This window comes from Heterocephalus glaber, unplaced genomic scaffold, assembly GCF_053883595.1.
Source record: "Heterocephalus glaber isolate CG9 unplaced genomic scaffold, H.glaber_assembly_v1.0 deba00001457, whole genome shotgun sequence".
Lineage (NCBI taxonomy): Eukaryota > Metazoa > Chordata > Mammalia > Rodentia > Bathyergidae > Heterocephalus > Heterocephalus glaber.
The window spans coordinates 3,010,512-3,022,476 of record NW_028258305.1 but is presented as its reverse complement, the minus strand read 5'-3'; the positions used below and the strand labels follow the sequence as shown (position 1 = coordinate 3,022,476).

The 11,965-nt window shown below is 35.7% G+C and overlaps 1 long non-coding RNA gene across 8 annotated transcripts in view; it reads left to right on the top strand.

Moving 5' to 3' along the window:
* Positions 1-3,405: 3,405 nt before the first annotated feature.
* The window catches only part of LOC101708199 (uncharacterized), an 89,316-nt gene continuing 80,756 nt past the window's right edge, over positions 3,406-11,965 (top strand). For 3 of the 8 annotated variants that reach the window (XR_002396735.2, XR_205465.3, XR_015453064.1), the window contains exons 1-3: positions 5,802-6,165; positions 9,682-9,788; positions 11,864-11,918. This is a non-coding gene — a long non-coding RNA (uncharacterized LOC101708199). Of the gene's footprint in view, positions 3,528-5,800; positions 6,166-9,381; positions 9,531-9,681; positions 9,789-11,863; positions 11,919-11,965 lie in introns of those variants that run through there. The other 5 variants (XR_015453065.1, XR_015453066.1, XR_015453061.1 and 2 more) reach the window with 5 other exon arrangements.

Genomic DNA, 11,965 nt, shown 5'->3' with positions numbered 1-11,965 from the left:
TTCCTGCTTCTAATTTAGTGCATTTACTTTTTAAATCAATATGTGTGCCTCTTTTTGTTTGTTTGTTTGGTACTGGAGATTGAGCTCAGGACCTTGCGCTTGCAAGGCAGGCACGGTGACACTGAGCTAAATCCCTAGCTGTATACCTCTTTTTTAGCCGAACACATCCTCTTACTTTGCCTAGTCATCTTATCAGAGAACAAGTTCTGCCAAACTCTGAAAACTCAGATGGAATTTGAAAGAAATTGAGAATAAGTGGAAGGTAACCAGTCTGGGGTGGGTGATTCACACTGTCCAGCACCCATGGCGAGAGACTCTGTCTGGGAATACATGCTGATGGCAGAAAGTTCTGCCTGGGAAGCAAGCATTAAGAAACTCATCAAAGGCATGAAGTAAAATGTGATCTGATCACATTAAAAATGTATATTTCAATATCTCAATTCATAGAATGCAAGAAGTATGTTGTGCATGATAAAGTACGGGGAGCTCCTTTTTGTCAATGGGACCAAAAGTGCTAAGCCAAGGAACTTTTCTTTTGGTTCAGTGTCATTGCAATTGCATGGTGCTTAAACTTTTGTCCAGGTTCCTTTATTTTGAAACCGTGTGTGTGTGTGTGTGTGTGTGTGTGTGTGTGTGTGTATCTTTTATGACTTCATTATTCTACGGAGAGAGCAATATGATGTGAATACATTGTAACAACCACTATTTTTGCCTTTTTTGAACAAGCTAACAGTTAAAGTTCCAGCTTTTATTTTTGTTCTCTTTAAACTCAATTAAAAGATACCCTTGCCTTTCAGGAGCTATGTTTACAATTTACTTGAAGTGCTGGCTGAATTAAAGAAAATCCTTTGCCTTTGAGTGTTAGATGAGCTTGTAGATTTGCCATGACAATATCACCTTGGATAGACTTTTTTCTCCCTTCCAGTCTAGCTTGCATAGCGATTTAACTTCAGAATTGTTACATTATGGGTAAAAGGTTTGGTTGTGACATGGGATCATTTTGGCTTCAGAAAAGCTGTAGACAGTGTCTAGAAGGAAAAAAAGGTCTTTATTGAGAAGATCAAAAGGGACATAAAGACAGAACTGACTTGCCTGGAAACAGAACTGGGGACCAGGTGTCTAGAGTTTTATTTGTATTTCCTTCCTCTTTCCAAGCTTCAAGATAGAATTTTTCCCTAACAGACAGAAGACTTTGTTAAATTGTAAATGAGTATTACTCCAAGCACTCTGTGGAAATATATTCTCCCCCTTCTTTCCCCATAGCTCATACATTATTTCTGCTTAGTTATAGTGACTCACATTTCCCGTAACTATCAGAGAAAACTTAATTCAACTCACACCACATCACTTTACAATTGTGCAGCTCTCTTAATCAACCTTTGTATCAGCCACAAATGTGCAGTATGACCTAATTTGAAAATGTCTTAAACTGCTGACTCAAACTGTTAGTGAATAAAGGCTAGTCATTATCATTATGACACTAATGTGATGCAAAATAAAATTGAGTTGCATCAGCTGAACATTAGTTTGCAAAAATATTAGTGATTGAATCCATTTTCTGTTCATATTTTATTTATTCTTATATATGTATACATACATACATATGCATATATTTATTTTTTGTTTGTTTGAAACAGCCTTGCAACAAAAGTTTGAAGTCCAGAGGAATGAAACCACATTTTTAACAGTGGGGAAACTCCTAGATTAAAGACAGATCATATGTGTATCATGATCTCCCCTCTATATGAGGAAGATATATTATGGTTGAATTCTTATGAGAGTATTTATAAACATATAAGCAATAACATATGATGGTTACCATCTTTCTTTTTACTTCAGTGCCAGATTCCAAGATTTTTGACAGCCTCAGTACTACTTACTTTCACCCAAAAGTTCCCTGCTTTTGTATTTTAGAATAACAAGGATTTGGGATTTATTACTTTTATGGACTCTCTTTCATACTCTCACTTGCAAACAATTTTTTGAGATATAAATACTCTTAGTAAACCTTGGTCATTAACTTTCTTCTGAACAAAAGAAAGTGGAACATAGAACTACAAGTTATTTAGCTTCACTCCTACTGATCATATTTTGTGGAATGCAACATAAACTGTATCCTTTTCATACAAAATTCAGCTGCTTATGAGGAAAAATTTACATGCTTATTTAATACGTCTGCATCCTAGAGTTCATATTGGTTTCAACCTTTATGCTGGTAATTAGTAATTGAAAATAAATCAGAAGGGATCTTTCTTCAATTAGTGAAACTATCTTCTTGGCCAATCAGAATTTCTAACCTATATCCCACTTTGGGTCTCTCAAATTCTGAAAATTCTGAACATAAAAGTGATACGTCAGTGGTCAAATTACCTCTGATTTTGTTTAATTGGCCCAATAAATCAAGCACACATGTATACAGAAGATATGTTGTTCTTTAAATTTTTCAAAGACAAGGAGTTTTGCCTATCAACCAATCACTTAACCTGTTTTAGGTTGAGAGAGTGTATGTCATCAGAATGTATCATTGCAGAAGACTGGAAGAGAATACAGCCAAATTAATATGCTGATAATCTTAGTTCATTCATTTTTTAGAAAAACAAGCAAACTCTTGCCCTAAGATGTGTAAAAATTTTCTATTATGTGATAACTTTCATATTTTAGTCTATTTTACATTATATAATATATGGCTTACCCCGTTTTTATGACATGCTTTATTTTCATGTTAAGGCAATTCGGATATCAAAAAACAATTGAATAATTTTGAAACAGACTTGCCGTACCCAGCATTCAGAAGTGTATGTGTTCACTTGCGCACACATAGGCACACTTTCAATTTACCTTGGAATGAGGATCACCTTTGTAGCTAAAATGCAATTGTTCTTTTTAGGTTATAGGGGAGAAGGTAGATGGGTGTGATTGCCGCAAATGGATGGCAGCCTCGTAACAGCTCATCATTCTTAAATGATAGAAGCAGAGCTGCACCCTTCTGAGAAAAATCCCTTCAGTAGCTTTTACTTTGTCCATGCCAGGACAAATTACGTGCTAAGTTGGAATAATTCTGAGGTGTAAGACAACTCCATGACTGTCCTTGGAATACCAAGAATCTGACATCCTTTTCTACAAGACAGGGTACCTCCTGCCCCCTTAATTGATGATTTACCGTGCTTTCCCCTGGGGCCACAACCGATGATCTGTAAGCTTGTTGAATTTTGAGGCAAATACTAAATATAATCAATATATAAAAATAAAAAAGAGAGAAAAAATGCAATGAAAATTTATGACCTTAACATTCCTTCAGGGTCAAGCAATTTATCAAATTCTCTCACTCTCTGGTTTCAATTACACAGCCATTGTGGAAGGAACTTATTTTAGCAGGTTCATTTGCCTCAGTGGGGAATACAGGACTTTGGCCTAATGCTTCACCTTTAGTGCAGGCCATCTGAGCCTTAGAACAAATACCAATCATCACTCTTTGGGAAAAAAGAATCTGCATCGGCGTGGCCTATTGGAATGGGGTTTCTGTCAAGGTAAACGGTTGTCGGCAATGACTGTGGTAGAGTGGCGATAAATCCCATTTTATTGCTGAAAAATTCCAGCTTCTCTCCATGCCTGACAGCTCCCCACATTCTCATACCCATTTGGGCAATTTCTGCACTATGTCCATCTGGTTCTCATTATATCCCAACCTGCCTGTGTCTGAGCCAGAAAAAGTGCAGGTCAAAAAGGGTGGGGGAGAAACCAAGGTGATGGACAAAACAGAAAGCAGGGGGTGGACATGGGGGTTGGGGCAAAGGTGAGGAGCAGTGGGGATAGCAAGAGAGCCAGCTGAGGCTCTGAGTGGTCACTGGAAGGGGGCTGTAGATACATTAGAAAATGATTATGATGGAACTGGAGCCAGGAAGTCAAGGGAAACTTAGGCTCGCGCCTTAAAAAGACACCTGTTTTAGGAAGAGACAGAGAGAGGGAATGAATATGAATGTCATAAGTATGGGAGGGAGGTGCCAGCCAGAATCCAGTGCTGTTTTGAAAGAGCTAGGAGCCCACATGCACAATTAGCAGGCTGCTAAATATGGGGATTGAATGCAGCTGAAGAGTCAATTTTGGATCACAAATATACTTCTCTGATAAAGAGAAATTCTGGGGTCTCCAACATTGTCTCCACTCATTTTTCTAAAAAGATTAGTATTTTTAAACTAATTTATCCTAATCAGTTCATTTATGATGGATTCATTCATAGAGTGACAGAACTAACACTGAGTCAGTTGGGTATTTGTAACCTTATATGTGACCCTTTTTGGAATTATAGTATATTTATGCCTTCAAAAAATTGACCTCATTCTCTGAAGCTGAAATCCTTTTGATCATAATTACTTTTAACCTAAAATTAGTTTTTGTGTGATATTAGTTTTTATATGATAGTTCTTGAGGACAAAACTAGAAACATATATAGATAACTGTTAATAGATATAAACAATAAGCTCGTTTAAATAATTAGACTAATTACTAGACTAAATTAAACTAAGATAAGCCTGTAAAAATGAATGCAAAATTTACTTCTCATTATCATTATTCTTTTGAAGGAATGAATGGGGCTACTATAGTTACTTCTACTGTAAGATTGTGGGAAGTATATTAGAGTATAAATGAAGATCTGAGACTTTTTTTCTGAGACTTTTAATAAAAATTAGAATTAGACTACACAGATGGTAGTTATTTTTATGAAGTCAAATTTTGCACATAAATATCCTAAAACCAGGTACAACTGTGTTTTCAGTGTTGGAGAGCTATGGCTTGTTGATTTGCCTGTGAAACCTGTGTTAGATATGTTTGGACAGATAATACGTCTTAGTGTGTTCTGGATCTCAGGAGTACCCAGGGCATTTCAGGCCTCAGAACTCACTTCTACAGTCAGACCCCCAAGATTGCTATGAATATTTGTTTTTTTATTGATTGAATTCGAATATCAAAATTATGTTTAATTTTAGTTGCTTAGTGAGGCTCTTTAGACAAGAAATATCGACTTCTAATATTTGAGATTTAATGTCTAAATTTTCCATTCAAGAATGTTCAAAGGAAATTCCACAAAATCTTCCTGAAATTGTCAGTGAAGAGCACATAGACATTTAAATGGAGAAAAAAAATTTATAGAAATTTAAAATTAAAACAACAGGATAATTTGCATTGAGGTAAATTACAAATGATAAAAAAATAGAAGTTTGTTATTTGGTAACTTTAGATAGGTATTTTTAATCAACAAATACAATTCTCAAGCACACAATTCCATCTGGACATATTAAAAGGGATAATAAGCCCTTAGCTAATGTCACATATCTATTAAAATGATCTTAATAGACGGCATCTCTAATTTGGAAAGTAATTTCAGGTTCTTAGCTAAGAAGACTCTCGATTGAACTTTACTTTCCCGGAGTGTACATGTATCAGAGAAATGTGATCATTTAAATGCCAGAAGATATTTGTTTCTTTTAATAGCAGAGAAAAGAATTAATGGCATGGGAGGAGGAAGGTGAGGTGGCAAGTTAACTTGACGCTTGGTAGCTGTTTGCTTATAAACATGTGCTATACAGTGTCCTATAGAAGCAGGGGAAAAAAGAAACTGGTGCATTCCCATGGCTTTTAGGGGGCTTGAGACACACAGATGAAAGTCCTTGGAAGACTGTTGAAATATTTACAAAACAATTCATTTATATTAAACTTTTGTATATGTAAAAGCTGAGATACCTACAAAAAGGCTGAACCAACTCTAAGAAATATTTCGGCATCAAAATGGTTAAAAGTATTATAGCTTCAAAAAAGCCTATTGGCTAACCCTCAAGGATGCCCTGCAGTAGTTGTTAAAGTCATCAGATGAAGCTAGCCTTCTCAGCTAGCCTTTAGATTTGTCTGCTCACAGTAAAAATACTATAATAAATCGGTAACATATGTTGCCAAGCAAGGAAAAGTGATATAAATAGACAAGGAGACCCAAACCAAGTTCAATGTGAAAAGAATTTAACTTTCAATCTAGTTGCTGGCTAATTACCATTTGAAAAGTAATTTGAAAGTGTTACTGTTACTTGCTTATATGCTTCCTGTTTTTCTTTTTTGCTCTTCAGATTGCATTCTTACCCAAATACTCTCCGTGATTGCCTGCTTTGCGGCTTTGGGGTAAGTCCCAGTTTTCCACAACCTTAAGAAAAAAAATGCATAACATAAAAGATGCCAAAAAGACTTATGTGTCCTGATGTGTGGGTTTTGTGAAATATACATGGGTCTGTTGGGGAGGGAGGAGATAATGAAGTAAAGAGAAGGGGTTTGTTTTTGCAAGGATCAAAAGTGTATGGAAAGTGTGCATATGCCAAAGAGGCTCCCATCAGGAAAGCCACCTCAGGAATGGAAATGACAAAGCTTGGAACACACACAATCAGTTATTTTCACTAGCACTTAAAATATAGAAAACAAAATCTGCTTTGGGAATTGACTAAATATTTTATTTAGCTTTTTTTATTGAGACATCCTTTGAAAAATGGCATAATCTAAATAGTTTTACAAAGCAACAATATAATCAATCTCTAAACTAGAATATAAATCAAGGATTTCATTAACTGCTGGTAGCCAGTTTAAATTGTAGTCTTGTCCATAATGTCTATCTATCTATGTAAGTCCAAGTTATATTAAAAACCTTTAAATGGCTTTGTAATATCAGCTACATCTAGCTATTATAATAATTAATGGTACTGTTTTATAAATCAATACATGTATTCTTGATAAATTCATATCCAGTTAATGGTGTAATTTAAATAAAAAATTAATGTAATAAAGGACATACAGAAACAGGCAGGAAATCTTTAAAGGTTAAGAGCCGAATTTGTCTAAATTCATTTTTAACCTGTTTTGGAAAAGTTTATATTTAAAATCAGCTGAGATTTACCTTGTTTCTGTGTAAATGAATCTTGCAATTTCTGGGGTGATATCTAGTATACATAGCTATGACACTATGGGATATTTTATAGCCATACAATTTTGTGATTATTAAATATTCTTTAGAAAAAGAGAATGGAACAAACTCAAACCTCATACCAGTCATTTATTTTTAATATACAAATCCAATGTAAATGCTTTTTTTAAATATAATGAACTGCCTATAAATCTCCAAAGCTATGTATAAATTTTATCTAAGGGGGAAAAGAACTGATTAGTTCAATAAATTTGCATGGAAAAAAGCCCAGCATTTTCTCTGCTTTAGTGAATATCCCAGGAATTTTAGAAAGAAAAGAGAAATACATGGAAGAGACTGAAATGTATTTTCATGCTGTACAGGGATAAAAAACATTCCAGAGAAAGAAGAATGTATTATTGCTCTAATTAAAAAAATATATATACCAAAGGCATATTAAAGAATAACAAGATTTAGAACAGCTGAAGGTTGTATGTTACCCAAATACAATATCAAATCCTTCCAAATAAAAATCTCCTTTCACATGTAAAGCATTTTACAAAAAAAAAAAATCTTTGAGAATTATGCAGCCCGGTTTGCCCTGCCATCCTCCCTGACATGGTGCAGGAATGCTCCTTTAATCCACTGAGCTTTTTCTGACATTTTTCTTAACATTGCTGAGCTTTATTTAGAGCAGCAAAGGGGATGTGTTCAGTTTCCTTTAACACTGACGGGTGTTTCAAAATGTTACACGAGAGACAGAGAGAAAAAAAAAAAACCGAAGAGAAAGGAAAGATTTGCTGCCAGTCACTTCATCAATGGGGCTAACAGGAGCAATTATTATTTGTTAAAAGTTTACATTTCAAATGAAGCTGAATTTTAAAGAAGCTTCTTTGTTTTGTTGTTTAAAGCTGGTGGTTGGAAGAGGAAAGAAGAATACACATTACTGATACACATTAGTGATTCCACGTTAAAGTGCACTCAAGTACTGGAACCATTTAAAATGTATTGTGTTTTTAGATGAAACCTGCAACAAAACCACTCCTAAGAGGCTTAATTTAGGTTTCATAGGAAGAACATAAAGAAGACCAGGTTACCTCAACACATTGAAATATGGGGTACATTTTAAATATCTTCATTTAAAAATGTATGTTTATTTCCCCTCCTGGGATCACTAATGTGTGTCTCGACAGAGAAAGCAAGTACATGCCACATTCTTAAAAATTATCTGTTGAAGGGATCACATTCCAAGACAGGTTTGAGCATTTTTATTACTGCAGATAACCTCTTAATTATGTCACTGCCTTCCACTTGTTAATCAGGAACATTCAACATAGTTAACTATGGAGTGGTTGGCTTTAGAAGAATATATTATTATTAAGGATGAGAAATACATTTTATTCCTATCATATTATCATATGTGTGGCATTATTACTAGTAAAAACCTATTTACTTGCTTTAAATACATAACACCTAAGAAAGAGTCTAGATGCCTGAAACAGTTTTGCTCATAACCTCAAATTGCGTTGCCCATGGAAAGCTTTAAGGGGCAGATCATTTTCATTCTCCTGCCTCCCGCCTGTCTCACACAATCCCTATTTAGGGCAATTTTAGGTGTCTTCTGTACCCACCAGTATCTGAGATACTCATATGCTCTTTCAGAGAGCAAGGTGGAAGTAGAGTAAATAACATCATGCTTCACTGTTGCCTTATCAACCCTCCTAGGTAGTTTTTCTGCCAGCCAACCTGCACTGTTAAGACCCATAAAATTATGCAATAGCGACTTCCTTGGAGGTTCTCTAATCAGATAATGGCAGGTGTTAGGAGAGAAGGGCCCAAGGCAACGTTGCTGGCACTTAACACTGTGGTTGGTCATTACTTGTCTGGTAGAGACCAATAAACAACTGATTACTAACCTATAAGGAGCCAATATTTTACATTTATCCTAGTTATTTTTTCCTTTTCTCTTTGACTTCTTCTAACAGCAAGTATTTGTCAAGAAAATCTGTGAGGAATATCCTCACAGGCACCTTAAAAATAAGAATTTTCCTAGCATGAAATGATGCCTTTTGTAGAAAGGTGAGAATGATTCTGGCTTTTACAAGAAGAAAGGTTTGATTAGCTTAAAGTTCATTTCTTTCAGACATAGACACTTCTGGACACCATCCCCTGCTGCTGCCCTCTCCCCCACCCCTCTTCCCTCTATGACAGGTTCACAGGCTGCGACCAAGGAGTTTTAAAATGCAAATATTTATATTTGAGCTCTGGAAATAACAGGGCCATTTTGCTTCCTCTGTAAGCCTGTGATAATTGATGCTTCATATCTGGAACTACGTTTCATTTATCTCTTTACATGTGAAGATAGTATGTAAATAAAAGGTAATTTATGGAAAGGAACTGACCACTTGAAATAATAATCTTAAATTTGACTATATAATCTTTTAAAGCTAGAAGAGACAGGGATGCAGAATTATCAACTTTTACAGAAAACTTGATTGCAAATGGAAAATTTGTGCATTTTTGAAAGCTTTTGGAATCTGAAAGCCTGCACCGGCCAAAAAAATGAGAGGGATTTAAGGAGGCAAGCAGAGAAAAGGTGTGAATTTTACATGTGTTTTCAACTAATGCATTTAGTCATATGTTTAGAGTTCTTGTTATAATTTTATTGACTTTATATTTGAGTATAATTTTTCTAACCAACGCAAACTGCAGAATAGCAAGTCTTCTAACATGCTTTTCTTTCCCAGGGATCCTCAGTGTAGAATAAGCAGAAGCACACTCATAAGAACTGGACCTTGATTTCACAGCCTCATACAAAGCCAGGCAATTCTTGAGCCAAACAAACAAAGGGGGTGTAAGTGATTTCATTTATTTTGATAATCCTCCTCCTGCACAGGAGCATTTTGCTGTCTTTGTCAAAGTGAATGACAACAATTTGGCCAACTCTCTCTGAGCTGCACTCAACAGTGACAGGCAAATTATCAGAGGCCCTGCACTTCTTATTATCAGAGGAGAAGCCATCAGGGGGATGCATGGAGGATACCTCTCCCTTGTCACTATTTGTCAGTGGGACAAGGGCCACTGCTATGGGTAGCTGACAGGTAATTTCAACAATAACAATTACTCCTATTACTGGTGTCATAAACAATTCGCCCAAGGCATGACAATAGCAAAGCTTTATAATTCAATGCCATATAAATAAATGCCAGCAGGTAACAAGTAATTTAGCTCCAATCAAGCTTTCACCTCGGCATTAATATTGTTATTGCGAGAAAATGGAAAATTGAAAAAAATTCAATATGTTAATGAATTAAGAGAAGTTAAAGGACTCGACAAGAAGGCTTAAAAAAAGAAAACTCAAATTTTTATGGTATCATATTTGGTGACAAACTGGGGTGCAAATAGCAGTATAATTACTTTCAGACAAGAAGGGAAAACCTGGAGTCCTACTGCCTTAGACTCAGACCTGGGAAAGATGTGACATGGCCTTTGAGAAAAATCTGCCTCTTTCCAATTTCTGAAGAATATAAGTAGAAATACGAGAATCTCTACATAATGTAGCACTTCACAGGCTCTTTTTCCCACCTGGAATATTTCATGAGGCAGAGGCCATGAGTATGAGAGGAACATTTCCATCTGTTTAAGGAAATCGCATCAGGACCTGCTTCCTTTACACTAAGTCTCATAATGAAACTATTTTAATTAGCCTTGTTTTTGTATCTAGGGTGGAGGTAAAGCTAACAGTCATCTTTGCTCTCTAGCTGTCTACCTCATGGAAGTGGTTCAGGGCATACAGTCCGATCTTTGTATGCAAAACTTCCTGATCAAACTCATTTGTAATTTTAGTATTTGTCCAGCAAGACAATGTGCCATCACGGTGACAGCAGTAAAAGAATTTGAAAATCTTTAATTAGGAGAGCTGCAGAGCAATTAACGCATGTCAAATTTCACTTCATCAAGTGCCACTCTAATTTTCCCTCTAAAAATTAATGGATTTTTTTTCTTTTGGGGTGTGTGTGTGTGTGTGTGTCCCCTTAAGGCAATGTTGATTCAAATCTGCTCAAGATGCAGTGTTGCACAGCTAAGCATCTTCTTGATTACAATCCGCCACACTCCTAACTGCGCTCATTCTCACTGCCACAGATACTTTGTCAACAGTCAAATTACACCACGCTGATAACAATGCATAATGGTGTTCCTCCTCTGAGGCCCCTGTCAGGAGATGGGTTTCATAAAAATGTGATGTTTTCTTCTCAACTGTTTTGAAAGGAAGTTTATGTGACCGGATCTCCCAGTCAGGTGTTCTTTTTAAAAAAAATTATTTTATTAATTTCAAGAAAAGGAGCAAGATGTGACACATGAACATTCCTCACGGGAAAAAATAATCAGAGGAAGAATAAGGAATCGAGACTATCTGGGGCCAAAGTTGTGCTTAAACACGTTGTTCACAGACATTTTCAAGAACACTATTCTTGGTTAAATACCAGATTTATTTTTCCCTTTACTTATGGAGTATGAACATTTCAAGAGAGGAAGCCTCTCTTGAACAGACAGTATTTAGATTGTGCAAGAAGTTTGTATAACTGCCATATTTGCCAGAATCTTCAAAACATCTCAGAACTCAGAAGACAAATGACTTTTTAGGGAGAGGGAGGTGGGGGGTGGTCAAGGCCGTATATTCCAGATAAATGTTGATTCCCTTTATTTTTTATCCTGCTTGCTTCATGCAGATTGGGATGCCTCAGCCATCAGCACATGTGAGGCATATTTCTCACTGAAAATTGAAAGAAAGACAGTGCAGCAATTAGAACATTGTTTTACATTGTCTTTTTAGAGATTATTCAGATTTTTAATTTTATTTTCTTAAAAAAGTCGAATCCAGAACAAAAATTAAGAAATTAAACAAATGTTAGGTGTATCTCTTTACAGATTCTTCAGGGAGTGGGGAACATTCACATGGACTGATACCCTAGTTTTCTAACATGTAAGTATGTTTTTGATTGTATGTTTTCTTTAATTATGTGTATTCAA